The following is an 18,162-nucleotide window of genomic DNA, read 5'->3' as shown; positions in this document are numbered from 1 at the left end:
TGTTGTTGTTGTTGTCTTCAGTCCTGAGACTGGTTTGATGCAAGCTTCTTGATCTCCCAGTACTTACTGCAACCTACATCCTTCTGAATCTGCTTAGTGTATTCATCTCTTGGTCTCCCTCTACGATTTGTACCCTCCACGCTGTCCCCCAATTCTAAATTGGTGATGCCTCAGAACATGTCCTACCAACCGATCCCTTCTTCTGGTCAAGTTGTGCCACAAACTTCTCTTCTCCCCAATCCTATTCAATACTTCCTCATTAGTTATGTGATCTACCCATCTAATCTTCAGCATTCTTCTGTAGCACCACATTTCGAAAGCTTCTATTCTCTTCTTGTCCAAACTATTTATCGTCCATGTTTCACTTCCATACATGGCTATACTCCATACAACTACTTTCAGAAATGATTTCCTGACACTTAAATCTATACTCTATGTTAACAAATTTCTCTTCTTCAGAAACACTTTCCTTGCCATTGCCAGTCTACATTTTATATCCTCTCTACTTCAACAATCATCAGTTATTTTGCTCCCCAAATAGCAAAACTCCTTTACTACTTTAAATGTCTCATTTCCTAATCTAATTCCCTCAGCATCACCCAACTTGATTCGACTACATTCCATTATTCTCGTTTTGCTTTTGTTGATGTTCATCTTATATCCTCGTTTCAAGACACTGTCCATTCCGTTCAACTGCTCTTCAAAGTCCTTTCCTGTCTCTGACAGAATTACAATGTCATCAGCGAAACTCAAAGTTTTTATTTCTTCTCCATGGATTTTGAAACCTACTCCGAATTTTTCTTTTGTTTCCTTTACTGCTTGCTCAATATACAGATTGAATAACATCAGGGAGAGGCTACAACCCTGTCTCACTCCTTTCCCAACCACTGCTTCCCTTTCATGCCCCTCGACTCTAATAACTGTCATCTGGTTTCTGTACAAATTGTAAATAGCCTTTCGCTCCCTGTATTTTACCCCTACCACCTTTAGAATTTGAAAGAGAGTATTCCAGTCAACATTGTTGAAAGCTTTCTCTAAGTCTACAAATGCTAGAAACATAGGTTTGCCTTTCCTTAATCTTTCTTCTAAGATAAGTCGTAAGGTCAGTATTGCCTCATGTGTTCCAGTATTTCTACGGAATCCAAACTGATCTTCCCAGAGGTCGGCTTCTACTAGTTTTTCCATTCGTCTGTAAAGAATTCGTGTTAGTATTTTGCAGCTGTGGCTTATTAAACTGATAGTTCGGTAATTTTCACATCTGTCTACACCTGCTTTCTTTGGGATTGGAATTATTATATTCTTCTTGAAGTCTGAGGGTATTTTGCCTGTCTCATACATCTTGCTCACCAGATGGTAGAGTTTTGTCAGGACTGGCTCTCTCAAGGCCGTCAGTAGTTCCAATGGAATGTTGCCTACTCCAGGGGCCTTATTTCGACTCAGGTGTTTCAGTGCTCTGTCTAACTCTTCACGCAGTATCGTATCTCCAATTTCCATAATATTGTCCTCAAGTACATCACCCTTGTATAGACCCTCTATATACTCCTTCCACCTTTCTGCTTTCCCTTCTTTGCTTAGAACTGGGTTTCCATCTGAACTCTTGATATTCATACAAGTGGCTCTCTTTTCTCAAAATGTCTCTTTAATTTTCCTGTAGGCAGTATCTATCTTACCCCTAGTGAGATAAACCTCTACATCCTTACATTTGTCCTCTAGCCATCCCTGCTTAGCCATTTTGCACTTCCTGTCGATCTCATTTTTGAGACGTTTGTATTCCTTTTTCCCTGCTTCATTTACTGCATTTTTATATTTTCTCCTTTCATCAATTAAATTCAATATTTCTTCTGTTACCCAAGGATTTCTATTAGCCCTTGTCTTTTTACCTACTTGATCCTCTGCTGCCTTCACTACTTCATCCCTCAAAGCTACCCATTCTTCTTCTACTGTATTTCTTTCCCCCATTTCTGTCAATTGTTCCCTTATGCTCTCCCTGAAACTCTGTACAACCTCTGGTTCTTTCAGTTTATCCGGGTCCCATCTTCTTAAATTCCCACCTTTTTGCAGTTTCTTCAGTTTTAATCTACAGTTCATAACCAATAGATTGTGGTCAGAGTCCACATCTGCCCCTGGAAATGTCTTACAATTTAAAACCTGGTCCCTAAATCTCTGTCTTACCATTATATAATCTATCTGATACCTTTAGCATCTCCAGGGTTCTTCCGTGTATACAACCTCCTTTCATGATTCTGACACCAAGTGTTAGCTATGATTAAGTTGTGCTCTGTGCAAAATTCTACCAGGCGGCTTCCTCTTTCATTTCTTAGCCCCAATCCATATTCACCTACTATGTTTCCTTCTCTCCCTTTTCCTACACTCGAATTCCAGTCACCCATGACTATTAAATTTTCGTCTCCCTTCACTACCTGAATAATTTCTTTTATTTCATCACACATTTCTTCAATTTCTTCGTCATCTGCAGCTCTAGTTGACATATAAACTTGTGCTACTGTAGTAGGCGTGGGCTTCGTGTCTATCTTGGCCACAATAATGTGTTCACTGTGCTGTTTGTAGTAGCTTACTCGCATTCCTATTTTCCTATTCATTATTAAACCTACTCCTGCATTACCCCTATTTGATTTTGTGTTTATAACCCTGTAGTCACCTGCCCAGAAGTCTTGTTCCTCCTGCCACCGAACTTGACTAATTCCCACTACATCTAACTTTAACCTATCCATTTCCCTTTTTAAATTTTCTAACCTACCTGCCCAATTAAGGGATCTGACATTCCACGCTCCGATCCGTAGAACGCCAGTTTTCTTTCTCCTGATAACGGCATCCTCTTGAGTAGTCCCCGCCCGGAGATCCGAATGGGGGACTATTTTACCTCCGGAATATTTTACCCAAGAGGACGCCATCATTTAATCACACAGTAAAGCTGCATGCCCTTGGGAAAAATTATGGCCGTAGTTTCCCCTTGCTTTCAGCCGTTCGCAGTACCAGCACAGCAAGGCCGTTTTGGTTATTGTTACAAGGCCAGATCAGTCCATCATCCAGACTGTTGCCCTTGCAACTACTGAAAAGGCTGCTGCCCCTCTTCAGGAACCACACGTTTGTCTGGCCTCTCAACAGATACTCCTCCGTTGTGGTTGTACCTACGGTATGGCTATCTGTATCGCTGAGGCATGCAAGCCTCCCCACCAACGACAAGGTCCATGGTTCATGGGGAGCCCAGTAAAATACGTTTGTTAAATGGGGTAACAGATAATTTTTTTTATGCCCATTGAGTCTTTGAAGAGAGTTCAGTTACACTGAAGTTTTTCACTTGGTAAATGATAAGGTAAAATATGAATTGAATGAAGTATCCAGAAATTTGATGGGAGGTAATTCTCAATTATGAAAATCACCATCATTCATCGGTTAACACATGGTCGAGTGTCATGACCTCATTTCTGCATTGATTTCATAAGTATTTGAATCTTTGACTTGATCTTCATTTTGACTTTATCTTCAGTTCTTTTTAATATAATATGAAGAGACATGCTTGTAACCTTTTTTTGCCTGATCCAGCCATCTACTACATAGTCTTCCTTGTGGCCTTCTGCCTTTGATTTTGCCTTGCAAAGTAGTATTTTCTAAAGAATCCTCTCCTCTTCTCAACATGTGCCCAACAAGCTGCAAGTTTCTTTGGACGGCATGAGAAACCAAACTTCCTGTGATGCTGAATGCTTCTATGATGGAAGCATTTTTTTTTTTTTTTTTTTTTTTTTTTTTTTTTTTTTTTTTTTTTTTTTTTTTTTTTGTATCATCTGCAACACCACATCTGGAAGGGATCACTTTGGCTCTTGTCAACAGCTTCCACAGTCCAGGTCTTGCTGCTGTACAAGAACAATGAAAACACGAATGATTCCACCAAGAGTATCTTTGTTGTTTGGGACATTGCCCATTTCTGCCAGCTGTTAATAATGATTTTAACCACTGCAGCTCAGTCAAGGATGCTTCTTTGTTTTATTTCTGTATCACACTTTACTCTGTCACTGATCAGAGATCCCAGATATATACAATCGTCCATTACCTCCATATCCTTTAAGTATCTTGTTTGAATTTGATCTAAACCTTGATAATAAAGAACCGTTTACTTTTACCTCTAGACCAAAACTTAAATGAATAGTTTTCACTGTGATTAACAGATTACTAATTTCTCCCTCACATCCTGCAATGAGGGTACTATAATCTGCAAAGCGTAGATTGTTGATTTTCCTTCACCTCAACGGAAATTCCATCATCTCAGCCATCCAGCGCTCCCCTCACAATATACTTTGCACAGATGTTTTAGAGATGAGGTGACAGCATACAACCTTGCTGATCCGATTTACCACATTGAAAAACTCCCAAGTTTTCACCATGTGCCTTTATGGCTGCAGTCTGACTGTTACAAAGATCTCTTAACAACAATACTATGTAGTTTGGAACACCAAACTAATTGATTACATGTCACAACTTGCCTAATATGGCACAAAGGCCGTTCTATAATCTAGGAAAGAAATTAAGGCAGGGACACACAATTCATAACATTTTTCAATTATCTCCTCATATTCACGATTGCCTCTCAAGTACCTTGACCTGCCTATTTGTTCTGTAGAAGTCTGGGATTGCAGGAATTTCTTTAGGAATTTTGACTCATTATGCGCAAGAGGATTTTGCTAGAATGTAATATTAATGCTATAGTCCTAGTGCTGGAACAGCCCCTAACTTATTCTTTTTTTTGGAAAGAGGAATTAGAATAGATGTAGCCCAGTCTTTAGGCCATTCACCAGTTTCCCACCCCGTATTACATATTAAATGTAAAGCATGAATATGCTTCCTTCCCCATCAGTCACCATTTCTCTGGAAATACCGCCTACACCTTGGGACTTTATTGTTTTTCCAATGTTTGATGGCATTTTGAATTTCACCGAATAGAATATCAGATTCCATGTCTGATTCCATACAAATGTTCTGTTCCTTAATGTTATTTCCTTTGCAGTGCTGTTGCCAGCTAACTATTGCTAGCTGCAATACAGTGTTTCACAGTGCTTTAGCCACCTACCTACCACCAACTTTTTGTCCTACAGATATTGCCATTTACATATTGTATCACTCATATGCAAGTTTGAACTCTTGGATAATGCTATTTATCTTCTTGAAAAGGTCATGCATTTCTTTTAGTTTTTTATGCTGATCCATTTCATCACAAATACTGCCGAGATACTGTGTCTTGTCAGTTTGGCTGATATGCCATTATCTTGCAGAAAAGTACCGCCTCTTCGTCTTCGGCAGTTTGTGTGCCACTTTCATTCAGTGTGTTACACTCTTCAGTCAGTAGTAGAGTACCGTCTGAAATTGATTGGGGCTTGACTTCAGAGATCTTTCTATCCCATTCAAGAAGAAACAAATTTATTATTTCCTTCAGTCTGCCACATTTTTTTTTTTTTTTTTTTTTTTTTTTTTGGGGGGGGGGGGGGGGGGGGAGCTGCACCTTCATCAATTAATTGCCAGAGTTTGGGTCTTATTCTTTCTCCAAATTCTAAAGTCTGGCTTCAGCTGCTAGAGGCCGTGGCCATGTGCAAGTAAGTTGCATTTGTGTGTGGGGGGGGGGGGGGCGAGGGGGGGAGGGGGGGAGGGGGGGAGGTGGGGGGGTTGTATTTTTCATCAGAGGCCTTGTTGGGCGAAAGCTCACTTTGTTGTGCCTATCTGTGACTCAGCATCTCCTCTATAAGGTGAGTAGCTACTATCCTTTTCCTAATGTCGTTACATTCCATCTTGTATCTTCCATTGTTTGATTTCAAATGTTTGTTGGAGTATCACATAAAAATCTGAAGTAAATCGATCAAGAACTTTTAGATATTGTTGGCAACAATAGAAAACAGCAACTTATCTCTGTACAGATTTTGTGTATCAAACAATGGAAAATCCAGGGTGGAATAATGACAGTACTATGAAAAGGACAGATTGCTACTCACCTTATTGATGAGATGTCGAGTCACAGACAAGCACAACAAAATTATTGCTGTACATTTAAGCTTTTGGCCAAACAGTCTTCTTTTCTTCTAAAGCAAAATACATAAACAGATTCATGGCATCAGTGGCCTGAGACTGTGCTCATGTGTGCGTGGGTTGTACTCACCTGAATGTCTGTGTTTTCCTCTTTTTTAAAAGAAGGCTTTTTGGCTGAAATCGCATATGTATAGCAGTCATTTTGTTTCCTCTGTTTGTGATAACTTCTTCTTAGTATGGTAAGTAGCAAACTACCCTTTTCATATGATTTTATATAGCTAGATTTATACCATATATATTTAAAAAATATGTAGCCTATGCCCATCTGCACATTTATTAGTGTTTTGTATGAAAATCTGAAATAAACTGGTCAAGTATTTTTCAGTATTTTTGCTACCAATGTGTCCATCTTTATGACATACAGGGTGACTCAGGAGGAATGTCACATAATCTGTGAGACTATTCTACAAGTGAAAATAAGCCAAAAAGTGCTATGAATGTGTGTCCGATTTTCAGTCATTACAGAACTGGAATGGGTTGAAGACTATCCACATCCATGAAGAAAAGTGTTAATATTATTTACGAAAATGCTGTGTTGGTTTAGTGGTGGACAGAATAATGATAGGATAGATGACTGATCCATCCTACAAGAGGTATTCAAAAAGTCCCCCACCCATCTCAACGTACTTGTCAACTCACTGGAGGGCACATGCTGTGTTGCACATCAAGCATCATCTCAGCAGCCTTTAATGCATGCAACATCATCGGTGAACTACACAACAAGTTCATCACATGTATCCACTATCATAATGTACAAATCCTTCTTTAACCAGCCCCATAAACAAAAGTCTAATGGGGTTAGATCAGATGATCTAGAAGGCCAGTTAATGGGTCCTCCAGGGAGGGCCCACCATTGAGGAAATGTGTTATTCAGATACTGGGATACTCGTCTGGTACAGTGAATCGGTGATCCATCACACAGCAGGTACATTTGCCATTGCTGTTATAATGTCATATCTTATAAAAATGCAGGTACATCTCCTATCAGGAATTGTGTATATGCCGTGCTGACATGTGATTTGGAGGAACACAGACCCTAACATCAGGTCATCAATCAAACTACAATAGGTGTTCACTGAGAACCTAACTTGGAATCTTGTTTCCTTAATGTCAAGTGGGTTCTCCATGATCCTTGTATGAGAATTGCAGGTGTTCACGATGCCACTGTGAGCAAATGTAGCCTCATCTGTAAATAAATTGTATTTCTCAATGTCTCTATGTACAGACAACGATTCGCAAAATTGTCATCTGCTTACTGAATCTCACGGGCTGCACATGAGATGTGTGTAAGTCCTCAGAATGTAACATACACTGCACTCATGTTTGTGGAATATCGAGCTGATGGCTAATGCACCATGTACTGGTGGTGGGGCTCTGTTGTATACTTGTAATAATGTCGTCCCTTTCCTCAACTGACTGAATGACCTCACATTCTGATGTTACGTGCACACTGCATACAGTATCCGTACACAAACAACATGTCTGCATATTGGTTGGTTGGTTTGGACCATTCTACAGGGTCATAAGTCCCTTTTTCCTAACAAAAGCAAGGCTGAAGGTACAAAAACGCCCTAAGTATGTATGAGAAAGTAAAAGGGTGAGAAAGAATGGGGAACCACACCTAAAAAGAAAACAAATGTAATGCATAGAAAAACGGGAAAACATACACACCACAAGGAAAAGGAAAAGGAGGTATTAAAACCATAGTGCAGATGCTCTGGGCTGGTTGATCACAATAATAGAAAAGGATGAGCCAGTCACTCTGCAACACATTAAAATGTCCACCCCAAAAAGACAAGGTGAGATGACCACATGTAGGGAAAAAACAACCACCAAGACAAACAAATGCAAAGAAAATGCGACAGAGTTAAAATGAAGGGAGGGTGGCGGCCTTGGAGAGAAGGCTAAATGCCCATCCTTAGATGGCAAGTTAAAAACCCACCTCACAAATACAACATAAAACTAATTTTTCTGCTGAGGCATTGTTGCCAAACACCTAAGGTAGGGTGTTGGTAAGGTTAAAAGTCTGCCGTAGAGGGTCTAAAAGTGGGCAGTCCAGTAAGATGTGGACAACGGTCATATGTGAGCCACAGTGACACCGAGGTGGGTCCTCGCAATGGAGGAGGTAGTCATGTGTTAGCCACATAAGGCCAATGCGGAGCCAGTAGAGAACCACAGAGTACCTGTGAGAGACCGGCATGGAGGTCTTCCACACATTCATAGTCTCCTTAATGGCACACAGTTTGTTGTGCTGAGATCATGCCATTCTCACTCCCAAAGCTGAAAAACCTTGCAGAGTAATAATGATTGCAGGTCAGTTACGGAGATCCCGATCTCCAGAAGTAGTTTCTGTGCAGCCTGTTTGCGCAGCCTGTCGGCAAGTTAATTTTCTGGACCATTCTAGGGCATAGATGGACTCCTGGATGGTTGCTACCAAAGGATGGCAGGGGTAGCCCAGGTCGATAGCTTGTAGGTTGCTCAAGGATTCAGAACAGAGAAGAAACGACTTGCAAGGGCATGAGTGGATGCGCTCAAGAGCACGAGAAATGGCCGGCAGGTCTGCAGTGAAAATACTGCAATCATCTGGCAAGAAGTACTGTTCAGTACATCCTCCATGAACATATGTGAAGCCAATGTGACCATCAGCCATTGAGTCAACGGTGTAAGCTACTTCATGGTCCCGGTACATGTCAAGAAGCAAGAGGAAGTGACAGTGGAGAGCCGCAGGGTTAACTGAGTCCTTAGGACCATCTGAAAGGTCCAAGCGAAGCTTCGGCCTAGGTGTACACCATGGAGGTGTACAAGAATGGACCTCGAGTATAAGTGGTAAAGGCAAACTTCAAACAGAAGAGATCGGACGAGAACCGCAATTGTAAACCCTGACCCAAAACTCTGATGCAGGAGATGAACTGCCGTGCTTGGGAAAAGCAGACAGTAATTTGGGTGCGCAGGAGAACTACGAATGTGTGCAACGTAACTGGCAAGCAGTTGTGCACACCTAACCTGGAATGGAAGGACACTGAACGCCACAGTGATGCACTGGGTCGAGTAAACACATTGCTGAAGGTGCCGCCAAACCATAAACCAGACTCCCATAGCCAGGGTGGGATTGAACAAAGGCTCTGTAGAGCTACAGCAGCATACAGTGATCTACACCCCAGCTGGTGTTGCTCAGACAGCGGAGGGCATTGAGGTGCTGCCAGCACTCCCACTTAAGCTGACGAAGATGAGGAGGCCACATCAATCAGGCATTGAAAACCAGTCCTAAGAATCGATATGTCTCTACTACAGTGAGTGGATCCTCATTACGGTAAAGTTCTGTTTCCGGATGAATGGTATGACACCGACAGAAGTGCATGACACATGGCTTCACAGCTGAAAACTGGAAGCCTCAGGCTACAGCCCATGACTGCACCTTGTTAATGGCTCCCTGTAGACGCCACTCTCAGCAACGCCAGTACTGGAGGAGCAGTACGAAATGCAGAAGTCATCTGCATACAGAGAAGGTGAGACGGACAGCCTGACAGCTGCTGCTAGACTGTTAGTGGCCACTAAAACAGAGATAAACACAATACAGAGCCCTGTGGAACCCCATTCTCCTGGATATGGGGGGCACTATTGAAGGCACCAACTTGGACGTGAAAAGTAGAGAGCAATAGGAAATTTTGGATAAAAATGGGGAGTTGGCCCCTGAGACCCCACTCATATAATGTCACAAGGATATGATGTAGCAACTTGCTTCAGCAACTTCTGGCAACCACCAAGGGACTGCCTTTTGCCAGGGGTACCCTGAAGAGCAAAGGATCATATTTTCTGCCACAGAAAGGATTGTTGCAGTCACCTGCTCAACCATCACATTGATGTTACCATGTGGGGGAGATTCAACAGTGACAGCAGAGGTGAATGTTTCCCATTCTGCCTTGTTTCAAGCCCACCTGGGCAGGCGTCTATGGGTCTGACGGTGGGGCAGTGACAGGAAGATGGAAAAGTGGTCACTACAACACTGTCGGCTCTCCAGTGGATGGATGGGAGAAGTCGTGGGCTGCAGAGGGATAAATCAGTGGCCGAGTAAGTGCCATGAACCACAATGAAATGTGTGGGGGCCCCAGTATTTTGGAGGCAGAGGTCAAGTTGAGACAGGAAAGCTTCGACATCTCAATCTTGCCCAGTAAGTGTTAAAATCTCCCAAAAGTAGTCAAGGCTTAGGGAGTTGTGGGCCACAGGAGGGTACTTTTTCTTAGCAGACTTCTTTGTTTGCTTGCCGTTTCGCTTGTCTTTAGGGCCTTGCTGGGAGGACTTCTCCAAAGTAGCTTCAGGTACAGAGGAAGACTGTGAAGCACTTCGTCCAGCAGCTTTTGGCTCCTTTAGCCAATGGCGAGTGTCTGCTGTGGCATTATTGGAGACCTTGGGAGAGGGTGTCCCAAGGGACCCCATCCGCACGAGAGGAGCCATAGGATGCAGTTGCTTCTACTGAGGCTTTTATGGGGAGTGACAGAAACAGGAATACCATCCAGCCAGTCAAAAGTGAGTAACACCCGGGATTGGGCTGGGGATGCTGTCTGAATCAAGAGTGCATCACTTCTCATCTTGGGCATTACTGTCACTTCCCCAAACTTATCCTCAAGATGTTCAACAAAAAAATTGAGGCTTTGTAGGTAGAAAGAAGGCCCTGTCCATTCTACTACAGAGTAAATACCGAGGCGAATATGGCTCTTTTCTTTCTGTAGCCCTATGTGCCTCCCATGGTGTAGTGAGGGAGGGAAATGATTTAGGGTCATACCTGTCAGCATTGTACTCGATCTTGCCCTTCTTAGAGACTGCTGGCACCATACGACCACCAGCAAGGTATGACTCACTCTGCTTCATAGTGGATTATCCGCCCTGATGTCTCCCACTTTGATCAGGCGCACTCCCCATGAGCGCCACCCAGCAACAACAAAGGTCACCTGACAAGATGGCCATTACTGGGATGGCCCGCACTTCTGTAGAATTTGGAAAGTGGCAGATGAAAACCATAAAATGAGACCTGAACTTATGGGGCCAAAAAGTGTGAGACTCCTTTTAGTAGCCTCTTACAACAGGCAGGGATACCTCGGGCCTATTCTAACCGCAGACCCACAGGAGGGTGTCTGCATATTCTGCATGGGTGAATGTTTGTAACATGTTGGTATTCACGGACACAAAGGACTTGCTCAATTAAACAACACTCATGCACAATGAGCACACGACTTCATGTGCAGATAGATGCCATTCACGTCATTTGGTGGAGCCAACTATTTTGTTGTTTTTAATGATGACTGCACTTTTTATGGATTTGTATTTTTTGTTAAGAATTAAAGTGACGTTACTTCTGTACTCTTGGAGTTTCAGCTGCTGGTAGCAAGACAGTCAGGGAATAGGCTTAAAGTTATCAGATCAACTTCATAATGACTTCAAGAAACGTGGCATCAACAATGAAACCAGTCGATCATATATACCAGAGCAGAATTGTAAAAAGTTGAATTGTGATATCATATCAATAGTGGAAGATATTCACAAAATGCCTCTCAACTCTGTTCTTACAGAGACATTCTAGCCGCAAACTGTCAAGACGAACATCTTTAAATCACTGTCTATGCAATATGTATCTTGAAAGATACATTATAAGAAACTGTCTGGAAAAAAAATCATCATTAAAGCATATGAGACAATTTGCACCTGGATGTTTCATCCCTACACCCAAGCAGTTTTGACCCAAACTTCAAAACAAAGCAAAGAAGATGGTAGTGACCAGTTACAGTGGTTACATGAACAATTACAGGCAGTATGATCCTATAATAAATAACTATTTCATGAGACACGGTTTTCAATTAAGTTCCACACGATATACCAAGGAACTCAAGACCAACAACTTCCCAACAGAAGCAGCAAATGAAATTCAACAAAACTGTGGAAAATAGATAAGTAATCACATAAGATCAGGGAGCCAGTGCTAAAGGGGAGCTTGCTCAACTTGGACTGAATCTTTGAAACCACAATGAACCACACCCTACAGTTGCTTTCCAAAATTATGAGGCTTGTGCAGCAGTCATTATTGAACCACAAATTTTGAACGAGGCAATGGTGTCCAGAGACTCTGGGAAGCGGTTCAAAGCAATGATAGATTGTCAATAAAAAATACCTAGGACTTACAGGATCTACCTCCAGATTGTCAGGCTATCAGCTGTAAATGGTTTTACAAAATTATACGTAAACCAGATGGTATACAATGAAGTACTTTAGACTAAATTAGATGTACTTTCTGTTTCAGCAGTTTCACAGTGGGAGATCCTTCAGGATGTACAGAACAACAGAAAACAAGAATACGCAATAAATATTTACGAAGAAAAGCAAATATGTTAATGTGCCTTTCACAGATCTTAAGTGAAACAGTCCTCATGGAAGTGGAATAATTCAAAATATCTAAAACTTATTTTCATTTAAAAGGTAATAGCAAACTTGTTACAAAACTTATAAATGTTCAATAAACTGCAGTGCAAACGATAATTATTAGGGTATTGCAGCTAAGCATAATCAAATAGAGAAACCACTATACAACACTTGGTTACAATTATCACTTTACTGCACTTAATTTTACTGCAGACAGATTGTACAGTGTTAGACATAAAAACTGACCGCCGGCCATTCGCCACAGAGACTAAGTCTGAGTCGTTCCCTTAAGTGGCCGATAAAAACAACCGCCCCTGACAACGCTAAGTCCGGCCATTTGCACAATCCGGCAACACTATAAGACGCGAAAGTGGCAAGAGGATGTGTTTTCTACCAGACAAATGATGTCGCGTTGTACGAACCCATGGTCTAGTGGTGCCGACATGGTCAGAGGGTTGGCTGCCCTCTGTAATAAGAAAAACTGAATGCATGGATCAACAATTAACTTGAACAAGCGTCTGCCTCGAAGAAATACAACAAAAAATATAGAACAAAATGAGATAAAAAAGTGGTAATGGGGTAGTGCCTTCTAAACTTACAGTCGCGTATCCGCGTACAACCCTATCCTCTCTTTTTGTTTAACCATATTTCGGCCTTCGTCTAATGACTCCGATTGAACATAGAAGATAATTCGTTTCACATTCTACCCAGCAATAATAATAAATACTTCCAGGAACAATTCCGCGGGACAACTGTGTCGCTATCAGAAGAGCTTGCGCTCGAGCGTTTCCTTGCGCTGCAGCGGCTACCGGCCACAGACCAGACGCCACCCGCCGCCTTAAAGCGGGCGCTACTCAGGTGAACGCGGCGCGACGCTATCAGTGTATGTTTCAACTGTCATTTTCGAGTTTTAAGTTCTAGTTATCATCTTGCAGTTAAGCATTGGATTTTGCGTACCTGAAAAATCATGAACTACGGTTAAGCATTACAAAACTGGGTCCCAAATGGAAAAAGTATAACATCTGCAACACAATATTTACTTTTGGTATAACAGACGTGTGAATGCAGAGCAGGCAGCTCGAAAGATTTGAACTGTGTGTTGAGCGAGTGCTTTTGGGAAAAATGTGCTAGAAGATATTCTTGTTTCAAGAAAGATCGTTCTGGCAGGAATGATTTTCCACATTAAGGAATTCTCGACTACTGATGTAAGTGATTGATTACCATTTAACCATCATGGGTCATTAGCATTCAACAAGCAAGGTTCAAAAGTCTGGTGTTGGAGTACTGCATGCTCTAATTCGAAACAACAATTGCAGTTTTGCTTGAACGTCATCAGGTCGCTCTTGAGCATTCCTATGCAATATTATTAATGGTGACGTTTTATGATGCCTTTATCGTTAACTTCCTAAGAAAAAATGAAAGGCTGTACCCTACCAAAAGACGTAAACTAGAACAAATAGTAGTGTGAACATAATATTTCCCATCTGATAGCTCCAAAATGTATATTGCACTACCAATTCTTCAGCAAGGGTGTATCTATCACAGCTGTATTTTGTTGCCAGCAACTGATACACCTTTCAGCCGCAATGTAAGAAAAACGACCGACAAAATTACATCACGTGTGCTACTGCATGATAACGCCCTCCGTTGATTTGGGAAACAAAACTATCCAGGAGATTGATGGAGAACTCATGTCTCAGGCACTTGTCCTGCTGCGGATCGTATACACGTAAACTTTTACTTTTCCCGCTCTTGATCGATTAACCGTCAAGGCAATTCATTTCTAGACGAAAATGATCTTCAAACTACATTGGTTTAATGACATCATTAGAACCAGTAGGTTTCTACAGGCATAAATTTTGAAACTACTTTAGCATTGTCAGGTTGTTTTAGATATTGTTAAAGAATATACTGTTGTTGATTAATTTCTTTTTGATGATTACTGTTGTGTTACAGAAACTAATCGAAAACGCGATTAAAATATTCTCTGTACTAATATAAATTAAATTCAACTTACTGCTACGACGGCTGTCTAGCTTAATAAAGCATTAAGTGTCTGTAACACGAATTATTAGGATATTACCGACTTTGACACACTCTGTATTTACTTCATGTCATGTATCATACTCAATTATTATGAAAATGTCGCACTTCATAGATAAAATTATGTATTCACAACAACAACAAATATGTTGGCAGAAAACAGAAGTGGCATTATGAATTTGGCAGTACCATAAGGTTTTCGCTCTAACACTGTGAGGTACTGAAAGTTGTTGTTGTTGTTGTTGTCGTCTTCAGTCCTGAGACTGGTTTGATGCAGCTCTCCATGCTACTCTATCCTGTGCAAGCTGCTTCATCTCCCAGTACCTACTGCAACCTACATCCTTCTGAATCTGCTTAGTGTACTCATCTCTCGGTCTCCCTCTACGATTTTTACCCTCCACGCTGCCCTCCAATGCTAAATTTGTGATCCCTTGATGCCTCAAAACATGTCCTACCAACCGATCCCTTCTTCTAGTCAAGTTGTGCCACAAACTTCTCTTCTCCCCAATCCTATTCAATACCTCCTTCATTAGTTACGTGCTCTATCCACCTTATCTTCAGTATTCTTCTGTAGCACCACATTTCGAAAGCTTCTATTCTCTTCTTGTCCAAACTAGTTATCGTCCATGTTTCACTTCCATACATGGCTACACTCCAAACAAATACTTTCAGAAACGACTTCCTGATACATAAATCGATATTCGATGTTAACAAATTTCTCTTCTTCAGAAACGCTTTCCTTGCCATTGCCAGTCTACATTTTATATCCTCTCTACTTCGACCATCATCAGTTATTTTACTTCCTAAATAGCAAAACTCCTTTACTACTTTAAGTGTCTCATTTCCTAATCTAATTCCCTCAGCATCACCCGATTTAATTTGACTACATTCCATTATTCTCGTTTTGCTTTTGTTAATGTTCATCTTATATCCTCCTTTCAAGACACTGTCCATTCCATTCAACTGCTCTTCCAAGTCCTTTGCCGTCTCTGACAGAATTACAATGTCATCGGCGAACCACAAAGTTTTTACTTCGTCTCCATGAATTTTAATACCTACTCCAAATTTTTCTTTTGTTTCCTTTACTGCTTGCTCAATATACAGATTGAATAACATCGGGGAGACACTACAACCCTGTCTCACTCCTTTCCCAACCACTGCTTCCCTTTCATGCCCCTCGACTCTTATGACTTCCATCTGGTTTCTGTACAAATTATAAATAGCCTTTCGCTCCCTGTATTTTACCCCTGCCACCTTTAGAATTTGAAAAAGAGTATTCCAGTCAACATTGTCAAAAGCTTTCTCTAAGTCTACAAATGCTAGAAACGTAGGTTTACCTTTTCTTAATCTTTCTTCTAAGATAAGTCGTAAGGTCAGTATTGCCTCGCGTGTTCCAACATTTCGACGGAATCCAAACTGATCCTCCCCGAGGTCTGCATCTACCAGTTTTTCCATTCGTCTGTAAAGAATTCGCGTTAGTATTTTGCAGCCGTGGCTTATTAAACTGATAGTTCGGTAATTTTCACATCTGTCAGCACCTGCTTTCTTTGGGATTGGAATTATTATATTCTTCTTGAAGTCTGAGGGTATTTCGCCTGTCTCATACATCTTGCTCACCAGCTGATAGAGTTTTGTCAGGACTGGTTGTTCCAAGGCCGTCAGTAGTTCTAATGGAATGTTGTCTACTCCGGGGGCCTTGTTTCGACTCAGGTCTTTCAGTGCTCTGTCAAACTCTTCACGCAGTATCGTATCTCCCATTTCGTCTTCATCTACATCCTCTTCCATTTCCATAATATTGTCCTCAAGTACATCGCCCTTGTATAAACCTTCTATATACTCCTTCCACCTTTCTGCCTTCCCTTCTTTGCTTAGAACTGGGCTGCCATCTGAGCTCTTGATATTCATACACGTGGTTCTCTTCTCTCCAAAGGTCTCTTTAATTTTCCTATAGGCAGTATCTATCTTACCCCTAGTGAGATAAGCTTCTACATCCTTACATTTGTCCTCTAGCCATCCCTGTTTAGCCATTTTGCACTTCCTGTCGATCTCATTTTTGAGACGTTTGTATTCCTTTTTCCCTGCTTCATTTACTGCATTTTTATATTTTCTCCTTTCATCAATTAAATTCAATATTTCTTCTGTTACCCAAGGATTTCTAGCAGCCCTCGTCTTTGTACCTACTTTATCCTCTGCTGCCTTCACTACTTCATCCCTCAAAGCTACCCATTCTTCTTCTACTCTATTTCTTTCCCCCATTCCTGTCAATTGTTCCCTTATGCTTTTGAAACTCTGTACAATCTCTGGTTCTTTCAGTTTATCCAGGTCCCATCTCCTTAAATTCCCACATTTTTGCAATTTTTTCAGTTTTAATCTACAGGTCATAACCAATAGATTGTGGTCAGAGTCCACATCTGCCCCTGGAAATGTCTTACAACTTAAAACCTGGTTCCTAAATCTCTGTCTTACCATTATATAATCTATCTGATACCTTTTAGTATCTCCAGGGTTCTTCCACGTATACAACCTCCTTTCATGATTCTTAAACCAAGTGTTAGCTATGATTAAGTTGTGCTCTGTGCAAAATTCTACTAGGCGGCTTCCTCTTTCATTTCTTAGCTCCAATCCATATTCACCTACTATGTTTCCTTCTCTCCCTTTTCCTACACTCGAATTCCAGTCACCCATTACTATTAAATTTTCGTCTCCCTTCACTATCTGAATAATTTCTTTTATTTCATCGTACATTTCTTCAATTTCTTCATCATCTGCAGAGCTAGTTGGCATATAAACTTGTACTACTGTAGTAGGTGTGGGCTTCGTATCTATCTTGGCCACAATAATGCGTTCACTATGCTGTTTGTAGTAGCTTACCCGCATTCCTATTTTCCTATTCATAGTAGCAAAACGAATTTTGCTCGAGCGTTGTCTTATGATTCCCTTATTGAGTTTCTATCTGTCTGCTTGTAGCTTTGCTACACAATAATTAAAATACGGCTTTCAGCGAGTCTCGAAATGTGAATATAAGCATCTCGAACCTTGTACGCACGCAAGTTACTTTAGAGCTAGCGTAGAGGTGTGGCGTCAGTATCTTTCTTACTGGCCCTGTAGCGGCTATGACAGATAAATCGCAACGTAAGAGACGAGAGTAGCTGTATTTCCTGTGTGGAACTATTTTCGTGGACTCAAAAGCATTAACTGCTATCCTTATACCACATCTCAAGAAAAAAATCACTCACATTATTCCATTGAAATGACACGATAATGTCAAGTGAATTTAGCAGGATAGTTGTGTGCCATCAAGGAAGTAACTCTTCGGGCACAGAGTTGCCAAACATATTCTGCGTTGTTGCCAAGTTTCAGTTAGACTACCAGGAAGTATATCAGCTGATGTGTTCTGTGAGTGACCTCGGAAGTGACTATAGCTTCGTCACAAAGTTGTGGGTGGCAAGGGCTGGAGTATTCTCATTATATCTCAATGAGTCTTATTCAAATTTCTGTAACTAGGTTTAGGGACTAGAATGTAATTACTTGTAATACATCGATACACTGAGTGCAGACGAAACGCCATAAATTAATAACTGTGACAATTATTGGCGTATTACTGTCTTAATCGGACCGAAA

The 18,162-nt window shown here is 41.2% G+C and overlaps 1 protein-coding gene across 8 annotated transcripts in view; it reads right to left on the bottom strand.

Moving 5' to 3' along the window:
• The window catches only part of LOC126279051 (testis-expressed protein 2), a 321,894-nt gene that overhangs the window by 274,088 nt on the left and 29,644 nt on the right, over positions 1–18,162 (bottom strand). Inside the window, exon 1 of one of the 8 annotated variants that reach the window (XM_049979462.1) lies at positions 17,778–17,854. The exons of 6 other annotated variants lie outside the window; for them this stretch is intronic. The gene's annotated coding sequence lies outside the window, so the exon portion shown is untranslated. Of the gene's footprint in view, positions 1–13,097; positions 13,118–17,777; positions 17,855–18,162 lie in introns of those variants that run through there. One more of the 8 variants, XM_049979467.1, reaches the window with a different exon arrangement.

The sequence above is a fragment of the Schistocerca gregaria genome, chromosome 6 (assembly GCF_023897955.1).
Source record: "Schistocerca gregaria isolate iqSchGreg1 chromosome 6, iqSchGreg1.2, whole genome shotgun sequence".
Taxonomy (NCBI): domain Eukaryota; kingdom Metazoa; phylum Arthropoda; class Insecta; order Orthoptera; family Acrididae; genus Schistocerca; species Schistocerca gregaria.
The sequence above is the reverse complement of the archived record's forward strand: the minus strand, read 5'-3'. Positions and strand labels throughout refer to the sequence as shown.